This window comes from Macaca nemestrina, chromosome 8 (assembly GCF_043159975.1).
Source record: "Macaca nemestrina isolate mMacNem1 chromosome 8, mMacNem.hap1, whole genome shotgun sequence".
NCBI lineage: Eukaryota > Metazoa > Chordata > Mammalia > Primates > Cercopithecidae > Macaca > Macaca nemestrina.
The window spans coordinates 114,365,549-114,377,309 of record NC_092132.1 but is presented as its reverse complement, the minus strand read 5'-3'; positions in this window follow the sequence as shown (position 1 = coordinate 114,377,309).

The window sequence follows — 11,761 nt, the reverse complement described above, 5'->3', positions numbered from 1 at the left end:
GAATATTTCCAAAAACTCTTTATATCCTTTTGTCATATATCTTGAGTGTGTGGAGCTTAGCACTTGCATACAGCTTCCCAACCTCAAAGGAACAATAATGAAGGATAAAGTAGGAGATTTCTAGATAAACAAAAACTGGGAAAGTGTGTTATTACCATTGCCCTGCCAAAGATACTTTGGAAATCTTTCCAAATAAAGGAAAGGACACTAGACAGTAATTCAAAGCTGTATGTAGAAATATAGAACACTGGTAAAATTAATTACATAAATAGATACAGAGGATGACATTATTTTTAATTTTTGGTTTATAACTTCTCTTTTTCTTTACTACCTGATTTAAAAGACAAATGTATAAAATAATTACAAATCTATGTTGTTAAGCACATAATGCTTAAAATGTAATTTGCAACAATAACCAAAACACAAGGATGGGAGGTAGTTAGAGCTATGTAGGAACAGAGTTTTTAAATACTGTAGGGGCTAAGTTGGTTCTAATTCAAAATAGATTATTGTATATTTTAGATTGTGAATTATAATCCTCAGGGTAATTACTAAGAAAATAACAAACTGTGCCATATAAAGAAACGTACACAAACAGAAAAAAGAAGGCAAAGTAATACCCTAGAAATTCAAACACAACAGAACACAGCAATAAAAGAAATACTAAAACAAATACTAAATAGTAAATAATAATAAATACTAAAAAAAATTATTGTAGATTTATATAGAAAGGCAGGAGTCCTTTTTTAACAGTAACTATTTTAAATGAAAATGGATTCGACTCTTCAATTTAAAGGAAGAGATTAGCAGAAGGATAAAATAACAAACAAACAAAATGACCAAATTATTTATTGTTTAAAAGAAACCCATTTTAGATCTAAAGACACAAACAGGTAAAAAGTGAAAAGATGTAAAGATATTCCATGAACATAGGAATCAAAAGAGAGCTCTGGTGACTATCAGACAAAAGAGACTTTAAGTAAAAATTGTTACTAGTGACAAGTGCAGTTTACATGGATGAAATAGTTTTCTCATCTAGAAGATATAATAATTATAAACAAATACTACGTAACAACAGAACCTAAAAGTACATAAAATGAAATCTAAAGGGAAAAATATACAGTTCTACAATAATAGTGGACAATTTCAATACCGGACCTTCAATAACGAATAGAACAATGAGACAAATTACCAATAAGAAAATAGAGGACTTGACAACACTATACCCTAACTGAATCTAATAACACATACAGAACACTGCACTCAACAATAGCAGAGTGTCAATTCTTCTAAAGTACACTTGGGACATTCTCCAGCATAGACCATATGTTTGGTTGCAAAACAAGTCTCAATAAATTTAAAAATATAGAAATTATACAAAATATTTTCTCTGACCACAACAGAATAAAACTAAAAATCAAGAAGAGAAGGAAAACAACAACTCACAATATGTGGAAAGTAAACGTCACTCTTACCTAATATGCCAAAGAAGAAATCCCAGGGGAAACTGGAAAATACTTAGAGATAAATATAAATGAAAATGCAATTACCAAAACTTATGAGATGCAGCGAAAGCAGTGCTCAGACAGAAATTCATGGCTGTAAATGCCTAGATTAAAAAGGGTAAAGATCTCTGATAAATCACCTAAATTTACACCTTCAGGATCTGAAAAAAGAAGAACAAAATAAATTCAAGACTAGCAAGAGAAAGGCACTAGAGGTTAGTATAAAGGTTAGAGCAGAGATAAATGAGATAGAGAACAGAGAAACAATAGAGAGTATCAAAGGTTGGTTATTTGAAAATATATTTGAAAAATATCGATTAACCAAGGGAAAAGAAAAAGAAATCTTGAATTACTTACACCAGTGATAAGGACAAGACAGAACTTTTTTGCACTTAAGGCCCGATTGGTTATGTTTAAATGTAACCTCTACATGAGAGGACCAAAAGAACACCTTATTTAGCAATTAAAAAAAGCAGAATAAAAACACATACAATGATCTGGAAACAGTAAAGAATGCCCACTTTAATAATAATAATAATTTTTTATTAATTTTACATTTGCAAAATATATTTATGTCACTTTTCTTCCTCTTTGGTTCATTTTATACAACTCAGATGGCTCTGCTTTTGTTCATCAAGTGTCACACTAAAGTAAATAAATATGTTAAATTATGTAGGTTTTCTGTAATAAACCCAAACCAGTAGAGCTAGATTTAGTTGCTCCAGCAGTCTTATTTGCAACTCATTCCAATGGTTGAAACAATTATTTATTTTTATAATTTTTAAAACTTTAGCCAGATAAGCTATTGTGTGTGTGTGTGCGTGTGTGTGTGTATACATAGAAGTTTGCTAGAGCAGTGTGAGAGACTGAGTACCACCGCCCAGAGAGAGGTGAGACAAACAAGCTTACATAATGGTCCAGCCAACCCTTAAAAGACTTAAGCGGTCAAAGACTCAGTTACCCCCAAAATAAACCAGAGGCTGAGCAATGGAGGAATTAGGGGATCTATCACCACAATGAAGGGTCAGTGACTGACAAACGTTTAGAAAGCAAAGACTAAACGCATTCCCGTTACACTGGAGGACACAGAGCAACAGGAGCCACTTTTCAGGCAGAGATCAGGGAATGCAATCCATCTTGCATCTGCAGCTGAGGGTCCCTGGCACCTCCTCAGAGGACACTGGTAGCATGTCAGTGGTCCTCCACTTCACCGAGTGACAATGTCTTAAGGGTCCCAGAGTGTGAACCTGGGCATCCCTCTTACTGGTCCCAAGGGTTCCTCCCAAAACGGATACTATTCCTTCCGAAGGCTTGGCCAAATCTATTACTAGCCTTCCACATTCAACTCAGCCCCAGAAAGGGAGTCTCTTTTTGTCCCGTGGGGTCTCTGAGTTTGAGGTAATGCCAATGTACTGGAGGTTGTAGAAAATAACCTATGTAGTGGGGCAGTCACTTTAAAACTTAAGCAATCTACATGCAATATTAGCTAGTGTTTTAATCTCAGTAACACTTTTTACCAAAATAGTTTCTCCACACAACTTATAATGTATAGGGCAAATTTTAAAATACTGCTGGAAATGGCTGGGCACGGTGGCTCACACCTGTAATGCTAGTACTTTGGAAAGCTGAGGCAGGTGGATCACTTGAGGTCAGGAGTTCCAAACCGCCATGGTGAAACCCCGTCTCTACTAAAAATGCAAAAATATTAGCTGGGTGTGGTGGTGGATGCCTGTAATCTCAGCCACTTGGGAGGCTGAGGCAGGAGAATTGCTTGAACGGGGAAGATGGAGGTTGCAGTAAGCTGAGATCACCTACTACACTCCAGTCTGGGAGACAGAGCGAAACTCTCTCAAAAAATAAAAATAAAAATAGATAAATAAATTGCTGGAATATAATATGTTTTAAATTTCAGTGTTGAAATTCCTATGGGAAATAAAAGGCGACACACTGCTTTTCCACATTCTATTTCATGTCTGTGGCTTCAAGTGCAAAAAAAGTTCTCTCTTGCTGCTTGTCACTGGTATAATGATTATTTTGTTTTCCTGGCTTTGCTCTTAGGAACATGAACCTTTTTGTGGCTTTATGGTAATGGAATATTTCTAGTTGTTTAATCTCAAGAAAATATTTTTACACTGTGTAAGTGATGATTGTTTTCAGTTTAAATGATTGGTATTAGTGTATATAAAGTAAAATTATCTCAAAATTTATTATTTTTCCTGTTATTTTTAAACACTGAAAAATAAATGGAAATCTATAAACCTTTAGTCATACTCAGCCAGTTAAGAGTTTTTCTTTCAGATTTTATCATCAAGAGTTGCTTATAAATATTTATGACATCAAACTCTTCCAAGATTAGTCATCTTAAAAAAATGGGACATGAGTCACAAACTGGTTTGGTTTTTCGATAATTCTTGATGTGAATTCCACCTTCACTTGACCATGTATTCACATGAACATACTCTCTCTCTTATTCCTTGTTACCAAACTACTCTGAGAGAACGTGGACTCGTCACATCATCATTATCATGCTTAAAATACTTAAAATACTTTAAATAATTCCTTTGCTCAACAGACTTTGTTTTGGTACAGTGGAGTCATAACTGGTAAGATGGGTAGGTTTTAAAGACTGTGCCTAAAGACAAAATTGAGCATGCTCAAAATGATCCTTGAACATCTCCTAAATTACCAATAAAGTTCCCTTTACTGCAGTAAAAAATAAAGATCAACCTGGTGGCCTTCCTGCCTGCTCTGTGTCGTAAAATTTGGTGCCTTATTGCATTATCAAAGGGAAGGCAAGACTGGGTTGTCTAGTCCACAGGAAGACCTGCACCACTGCTGCCTTCACAGGGGTTAACTCAGGAGACAAAGGAGCTTTGGTTAAGCTGGCAGAAGCTATCACGACAGATATGATGAGCTCTGCCATCAGTAGGGAGGCAATGTCCTGGGTCCCAAGTCTGTGGCTCACATTGCCAAGCTCAAAAAGGCAAAGGCTAAAGAACTTGCCAGTAAACTGGGTTAAATGTACACTGTTGAGTTTTCTGTACATAAAAACAATTAAAATAATACAAATTTTCCTTCAAAAAAAAAAAAGGAATCTAGAAAGAGAACCACAAAATAACCTCAAAAAGTACAGGAAAGTAAATAACAAACTGAAAACAGAAATGAATGAATAAAAAAATAAAATATACAAGAGAACATTTTTAAAAGCTGGAATTACAGGCATGCACCCCCACGCCCAGCTAAATTTTGTATTTTTAGTAGAGATGGGATTTTCACTATGTTCACCATGCTGATCTTGAACTCCTAGCCTCAAGTGATCTGCCCACCTTTAGCTTCCCAAAGTACTGGGATTATAGGCGTGAGCTACCGCTCCTGGCCACAGTTAAGTACTTCTAATTCTGCTGAAGCATCAGACAAATCAGCTTTTACTGTTGTGGCTGAGGTAATGGTCCTTGTTATAGGGTAAAGTAAGGCTGTCCTGACATGCTGAAACAAGAGTTAGTAACATCGAAAACTAAGCCATTACAACAATTAGACTACACTAACTACACCTGAATTAAGACTATTTGAGAAAACATGACCTGGATTATTCCACCAGAAAACGAAAATGATCCTTCACTAGCTGAGGTTCTGGATGGCATGAAAGAAACAAAACAAAATGTATAGCAGAAACAGTGTCTCTGTCAGCTCAGACTGCTTTTTAAAAATATATCATAGACTGGGTGACTTAAAAAACAGAATTATTTTCTCTTGCAATTCTAGAGATGATTTGGTTCTTGGTGAAAGCTCTCTTCCCGGCTTGCAAGTGACCTCTTTCTTGGCGCATCTTGGCATGGTAGAAAGAGGAAGGTCTGGTGTCTCTTACTTTCCTTAAAAGGGCGCTGATCCCATCACCAGAGTTCAACCTGCATGACCTAGTCACTGCCCGAGGGCCCTACTTCCAGACACTTTCACTTTGGGAGTCGGGGTTTTAACACATGAGCTTTAAAAAGACACAAACATTCAGCCCATAACAAAAGAGGAAGCTAAAAACATCAACTGTTGCCTAGTTACCCATTTCAGAAAAGACTTTTAACAGCTATGAGTAAGTCTCCTCTTATTTCCTTTCTCATTATACATGAAGATTGACATTTGTCAAACTTACGGTTCATTCTTTAATTAGAGAACATGCAGGCCAGTTAACTCCCAGAGATGAGGGCAGTGACTGAGGAAGCTTTGTGTGTCCCTTTCTGAGAAGATGAATGTGTCCTCATTTGCGTGAGCAATGATGCCTTTTAGGAAGTCAGTTACGTGTAAACAGTATGTTGCATGAAAGTTTAAACACAGCCGGGTGTGGTGGCTCACGCCTGTAATCCCAGCACTTTGAGAGGCCAAGGTGGGCTGATTGCCTGAGGTCAGAAGTTTGACACCAACCTGGCCAACATGGCAAAACCCCATTTCTACTAAAAATACAAAAATTAGGGCCGGGAGCGGTGGCTCATGCCTGTAATCCCAGCACTTTGGGAGGCTGAGGCAGGCAGATCACCTGAGGTCGGGAGCTAGAGAACAGCCTGATCAACATGGAGAAACCCCATCTCTACTAAAAGTACAAAATTAGCTGGGCATGGTGGTGCACCTGTAATCCCAGCTACTCAGGAGGCTGAGGCAAGAGAATCACTTGAACCCAGGAGGCGGAAGTTGCGGTGAGCCGAGATTGTGCCACTGCACTCCAGCCTGGCCAATAAGAGTGAAAACTCCATCTCAAAAATATATATATATTAGCTGGGCGTGGTGGCACATGCCGGTAATCCCAGCTACTCAGGAGACTAGATCAGAGAATCACTTGAACCTGGGAGCTGGAGGTTGCAGTTAGCTGAGATTGCACCACTGCACTCCAGCCTGGGTGACATAGCAAGACTCATCTCAATAACAGCAACAACAACAACAACAAAAATGTAAACACAAATAAAAGGGTATGTTTATGATTATTTGCCAAAAAAGAGAACGCACCAAATAGTATCTGTCATATCTCAGCTTCAGTTTCCTATCGAAACCCTGCTTGTCCTCACGGCTGTATTCCCCAAAATCCTTTGCCAGTTCACTTTTTTTTTGTGGGGATGGGTGGGGGGGTTCTGCCAATGGGAAACAATCACAGGAAATATGATAATGGCAAGAGGAAAAAAAATTTTTTCTAATATTTGACAGTGGCAGATACAGTGGTAAAAGGAGAGGCAGTGAAATGGAAGGAATGACGAGAGTGAGCAGAGAGCGTAGACTCAGGATACATAGTGTGGTTCTGACTGCAATGGCATCTTGTGAAGCAGTTGCAAGCTCTGAATAATATTCTTACTTTTGTTCTATTTCTGGGGACCGTAGTAGCTTCCTGCAGTTGTCACTGATTATGTAATTTTTATTTTCCTCCAGAGCCTCCAAAACTCTATATAACCAATAATTTATAAAATTCTGGGCCGGGCGCGGTGGCTCAAGCCTGTAATCCCAGCACTTTGGGAGGCCGAGGCGGGTGGATCACGAGGTCAGGAGATCGAGACTATCCTGGCTAACATGGTGAAACCCCGTCTCTACTAAAAATACAAAAAACTAGCCGGGAGTGGTGGTGGGCGCCTGTAGTCCCAGCTACTTGGGAGGCTGAGGCGGGAGAATGGCGTGAACCCGGGAGGCGGAGCTTGCAGTGAGCCGAGATCAGGCCACTGCACTCCAGCCTGGGAGACACAGCGAGACTCCGTCTCAAAAAAAAAAAAAAATAAAAAATAAAATAAAATAAAATAAAATTCTGGAAGATCTATCAAGAAAGTTTTAAAGTGTAACCTAAAGCTTACAAAACTCACTGCCTCACCCCCGACTCCTCCCTCTCACAGTTTTTAGGCACAGATGACTTCGACTATGTGTATACTAAAAATCAAAGGAAAAGATATTTGAACCTTAAACAAATCCTTCAAGGCATTAGAAAAGCAGGAGGTGGTCCATAAATACCTTTTATAAGTCAGCATAACCTTTATATTAAACCTGACAAGACATTTAGGAAAAGGAAAAAGTACAGGTTAACATTATTCACAGAGTAGGCCGGGCACAGTGGCTCACGCCTGTAATCCCAGCACTTTGTGGGGCTGAGGTGGGAGGATCATCTGAGGTCAGGAGTTCAAGAGCAGCCTGGCCAACATGGCGAAACCCTGTCTCTACTAAATACACAAAAATTAGCTGGGCTTAATGGTGGACACCTGTAATCCCAACTACTTGGGAAGCTGAGACAGGAGAATTGCTTGAACCCGGGAGGTGGAGATCGCAGTGAGCTGAGATTGCGCCACTGAACTCCAGCCTGGGAGGCAGAGAGAGACTCCTTCTCAAAAACAAACAAACAAACAAACAAACAAACAACATTATTCACAGAGAAACTATAATCTTAAGAAAATCTTAGCACCCAGGATTTAGTGTTATTTAAATAATATAATGTATCATTGATAAGTTGGATTTTCTCAGTAATTCAAAACTGGCTTAACATTTAAAAATAAATAAATGTGACTTCCAGCTTCTACTGTGGGATGTTGAGAAATAAAAGAAGTGTCACTCTCAGTCTTACCATACAAAAAGGGCCAGATCAATTTTAAATTTATGACTTTTTGGAACTCATCGGAGGGCTGGTATCATGGAGAAATTAAAACTGTTCCAAAATCTAAGGAGAGGCAGTGTCTGTTTTCAGACACAAACAAGTTATCACATTAGGCAGGCAGAACTAAACACTTTTAAACTTTTTTAAACTTAACACTTTTAAACATTTCTAAGCTAAAATAGCTGAACAATTGGTGTGACTGAGTGAGGGCTGGAAAATAGTTTGAAACACCTGGGACATGTAGAAAGTGAAGGAATCTGTATTTCCTTTTGGTGTCTGTCTTTATGAACAGTGCGGGCTCTAACAGCAAAATGTGCAAAGAGCTCTAAGAAGTATTTATTGTGATACAGATGAGGAGGAGGAGCCCAGCAGCCATGAAAAAGGAGCAAGAGATCGTTCTCTTTTACATCCACTATAAAACAAGTCGGGCCAGACTTAGTGCATTAATGAACACTAATTACGGCTGGGGGGAAAATGGTGGCAAAAAGAAAAAAAAAAAATCCTATTCTTGAAAAAGAGCCAGGATTAAACACTGAGCACAAGAACCATATTCAGAGAGATGCAAGAGAATGGAGAAGGCCACATCCCCAAGACTCAGGAACAAAATGCATGCTCCAGACCGACAATGAAAACAAGAGACCCCACCACTCCAACCACCAAACTAAGTTAGCTTTAAATAACAAGTGACATCCATCTCTAAAATAGACATATTAGAAAAAAAATTCAAAATAACATGTGACAATAGAATACTTCTGAGAGAGAGGCAGGAAAGTGTTAACCTAAAGAAATAAACTGAGGCAAAAATTAATAGACAATTAATTTGGGCCACGGTTGAAGGCAGCTACCCAGGACACACTTCCTGTTTGCCTTGAGGAATGCTCTGCTCAGCCTTTGTTATAGCAGGGTCTTAAGGCAAAAGGGAACAAGGAGTGGACTGACACAAAGCTGCTTGATAGGAATTCCCATTGGTTTACAGAAATAATACTGATTAGTAGCTGGCTATATACTGTTGATCTCTAGAGTATCAGTTATGGCGTTCAGCAGATGTAATTTTATGGCTACTTCACATCTGTATGTCTAGATCCCACACAAGAAGTGGCTTCAAGAGGTAATTATTTAGTTCAAGGAGGTAGCAGAACATAACTGCTGTCACACACTGTCACATTTCAGTGCCTCTGTGGGCCTGATAATTAAAGGAGCTCATGTTCCTCAGATAAATTTCTTTTCTTTCTTAAAAGGAATAGAGGATAGAAAGAGACCCTCTCTGATACACAGCACAAAAAGAAAAACTAAAACTCAGAATCAGACATGGATTTGCTTAACTAATGCCCCACCCAAAGTATAAGCAAGCTCTAGAGGAATTTGAAGCCCGTGGTGCGCTGAAAATAACCATGTGACGACAACCAAGTGACTCCTAAAAAGATTAGCAGGATGGGTACAGTGGCTCACACCTGTAATCCTGAGGTCAGGAGTTTGAAACCAGCCTGGCCAACATGCTGAGACCGCATCTCTACTAAAAATACAAAAAAAAAAAAAAAAATTTAGCTGGGAGCAGTGGCATTCACCTATAATCCCAGCTACTCGGGAGGCTAAGGCAGGAGAATGGCATGAGGATTAAGAGATTAAAGTAAAAGACAGGCATAAGAAATGATAAAAGTATTATTTGGGAACTGATGAATGTCCATATTTGGTGTACATTTAATAAAATGACATACATAAGCACATACAAATCATTTTACATAATCTGCTGTGAAATACATTGACTCCTTTTCCACCTTACCTCTGAAGTGTTTCCTCTTCCTTCCTCCCTATCACTTTCATCATCTTCTGTCTCTGCTGCTGCATTATTTTTAGGGCTACCTCCTCCAAGCAGCAAGTTAATTGTTTTGTTCCAAACCTTTGTGCTAGTTGACGTTCCTCCTCCTCCTCCTCCACCTCCTCCTCTTCTTTTTGTTCTTCTTTTCTTCGTCCTCCCTCCTCCTCTCCCCTCTTCCTTCTCCTCCCGCTCCTCCCCCCCTTCTCCTTCTCCTTCTCCTTCTCCTTCTTCTTCTTTCTTCTTCTGGGTCCAGATGTTCCATGAGAAGTTTGAATTCTAGATACTCTTTTACTATACTCCCATGCTGGATAGTTTGTAAAGAAAGAGGTTTATCTCAGGGTTCTGCAGGCCGTAAAAGAAGCATGGCTCTGGCATCTGTGTATGGTGAGGGCTTCAAACTGCTTCCACTCATGGCAGAAGGTGAAGGGGAGGTGATGGGGAGCTAGTGTGCTGGGCTTTTTAAACAATCAACTCCCATGGGAACTAATAAAGGGAGGCCTCACTCATTACCGTGAGGACAGCACCAAACCATTCATGAAGGATCTGCTCTTATGAACCAAACACCTCCCATTAGGATCAAAATTCAACACGAAATTTGGAGGAGACAGATATCTAAACGATGTCATTTGTGTAAAAATACAAAATAAAATTAAAAACCTGGCAAATCAAACCAGGAAAAGCCATGAAGGGAGGGTTCTCATGCATGAATCCCTGATAACACAAATGGCCAGGCACTGTGGTTCATGACTGTAATCCCAGCACTTTGGGAGAATGAGGTGGGCAGATCACTTGAGGTCAGGAGTTCGAGACCAGCCTGGCCAACAAGGTGAAACCCCCATCTCTACTGAAAATACCAAAAAAATTAGTCAGGCATGATGGCACACACCTGTAGTCCCAGCTAATGGGGAGGCTGAGGCATAAGGATTGCTTAAGCCTAAGAGGCAGAGGTTGCAATGAGCCAAGATGATACCACTGCACTCCACCTGGGTGACAGAGTGAGACTTCATCTCAAAAAAAAAAAAAAAAAAAAAAACTATCACAAAACACTCTACATAAACCACAACCTTGCATGAAGTCATCTTATACAAGGCTTGGCAGTTCCCTGTTAGAATACACCCCCTAGATCAACAGGGAAATATTATAGCTACATTTGAGCCTTTTTCTTTTAAAATACTCACAGAATTTAAACAAGTTATTAATCAGTATGGACCAGGTTCTCCTTTTGTAAGGAAACTGTTAAAGAATACTGCTGTTTCCAGTCAGATGATTCCTGTTGACTGGGATGCTCTTACTTGAGCTTGTCTAACTCCTGCTCAGTTTTTACAATTTAAAAATTAGTGGGCAGATGAAACTTCCATTCAGGCTGCTTGCAATGCCCAGGCCCAACTTCAAATTAACATAACTGCAGAGGAACTTTTGGGGGTCGGTGGCTGAAGTGGTTTAGATGTACAAGTGGTCATGCAGGATGATGCCATAGAACAGCTTACAGGAGTGTGCATTAGAGCTTGGGAAAAAATCACTTCAGGTGCAGAACAATACCCTTGCTTTAGTGTTGTAAAACAGGTACCAAAAGAACCATACATGGATTTTATAGCTTGATTACAGGAGTCTCTTAAAAAGTTGACTACAGATTCGGCTCCATAGGATATAGTGTTGTGGTTATTAGCTTTCGACAATACTAATCCTGATTGCCAGGTTGCTCTGCAAGCTATTAGAGGAAAAGCACATTTAATTGATTATATCAAGGCCTGTGATGGTATCGGAGATAATCTGCATAACGCTACTTTTTTGGCATAGGCAATGGCAGGACTGAGAGTGGATAAAGGAAATACTCTG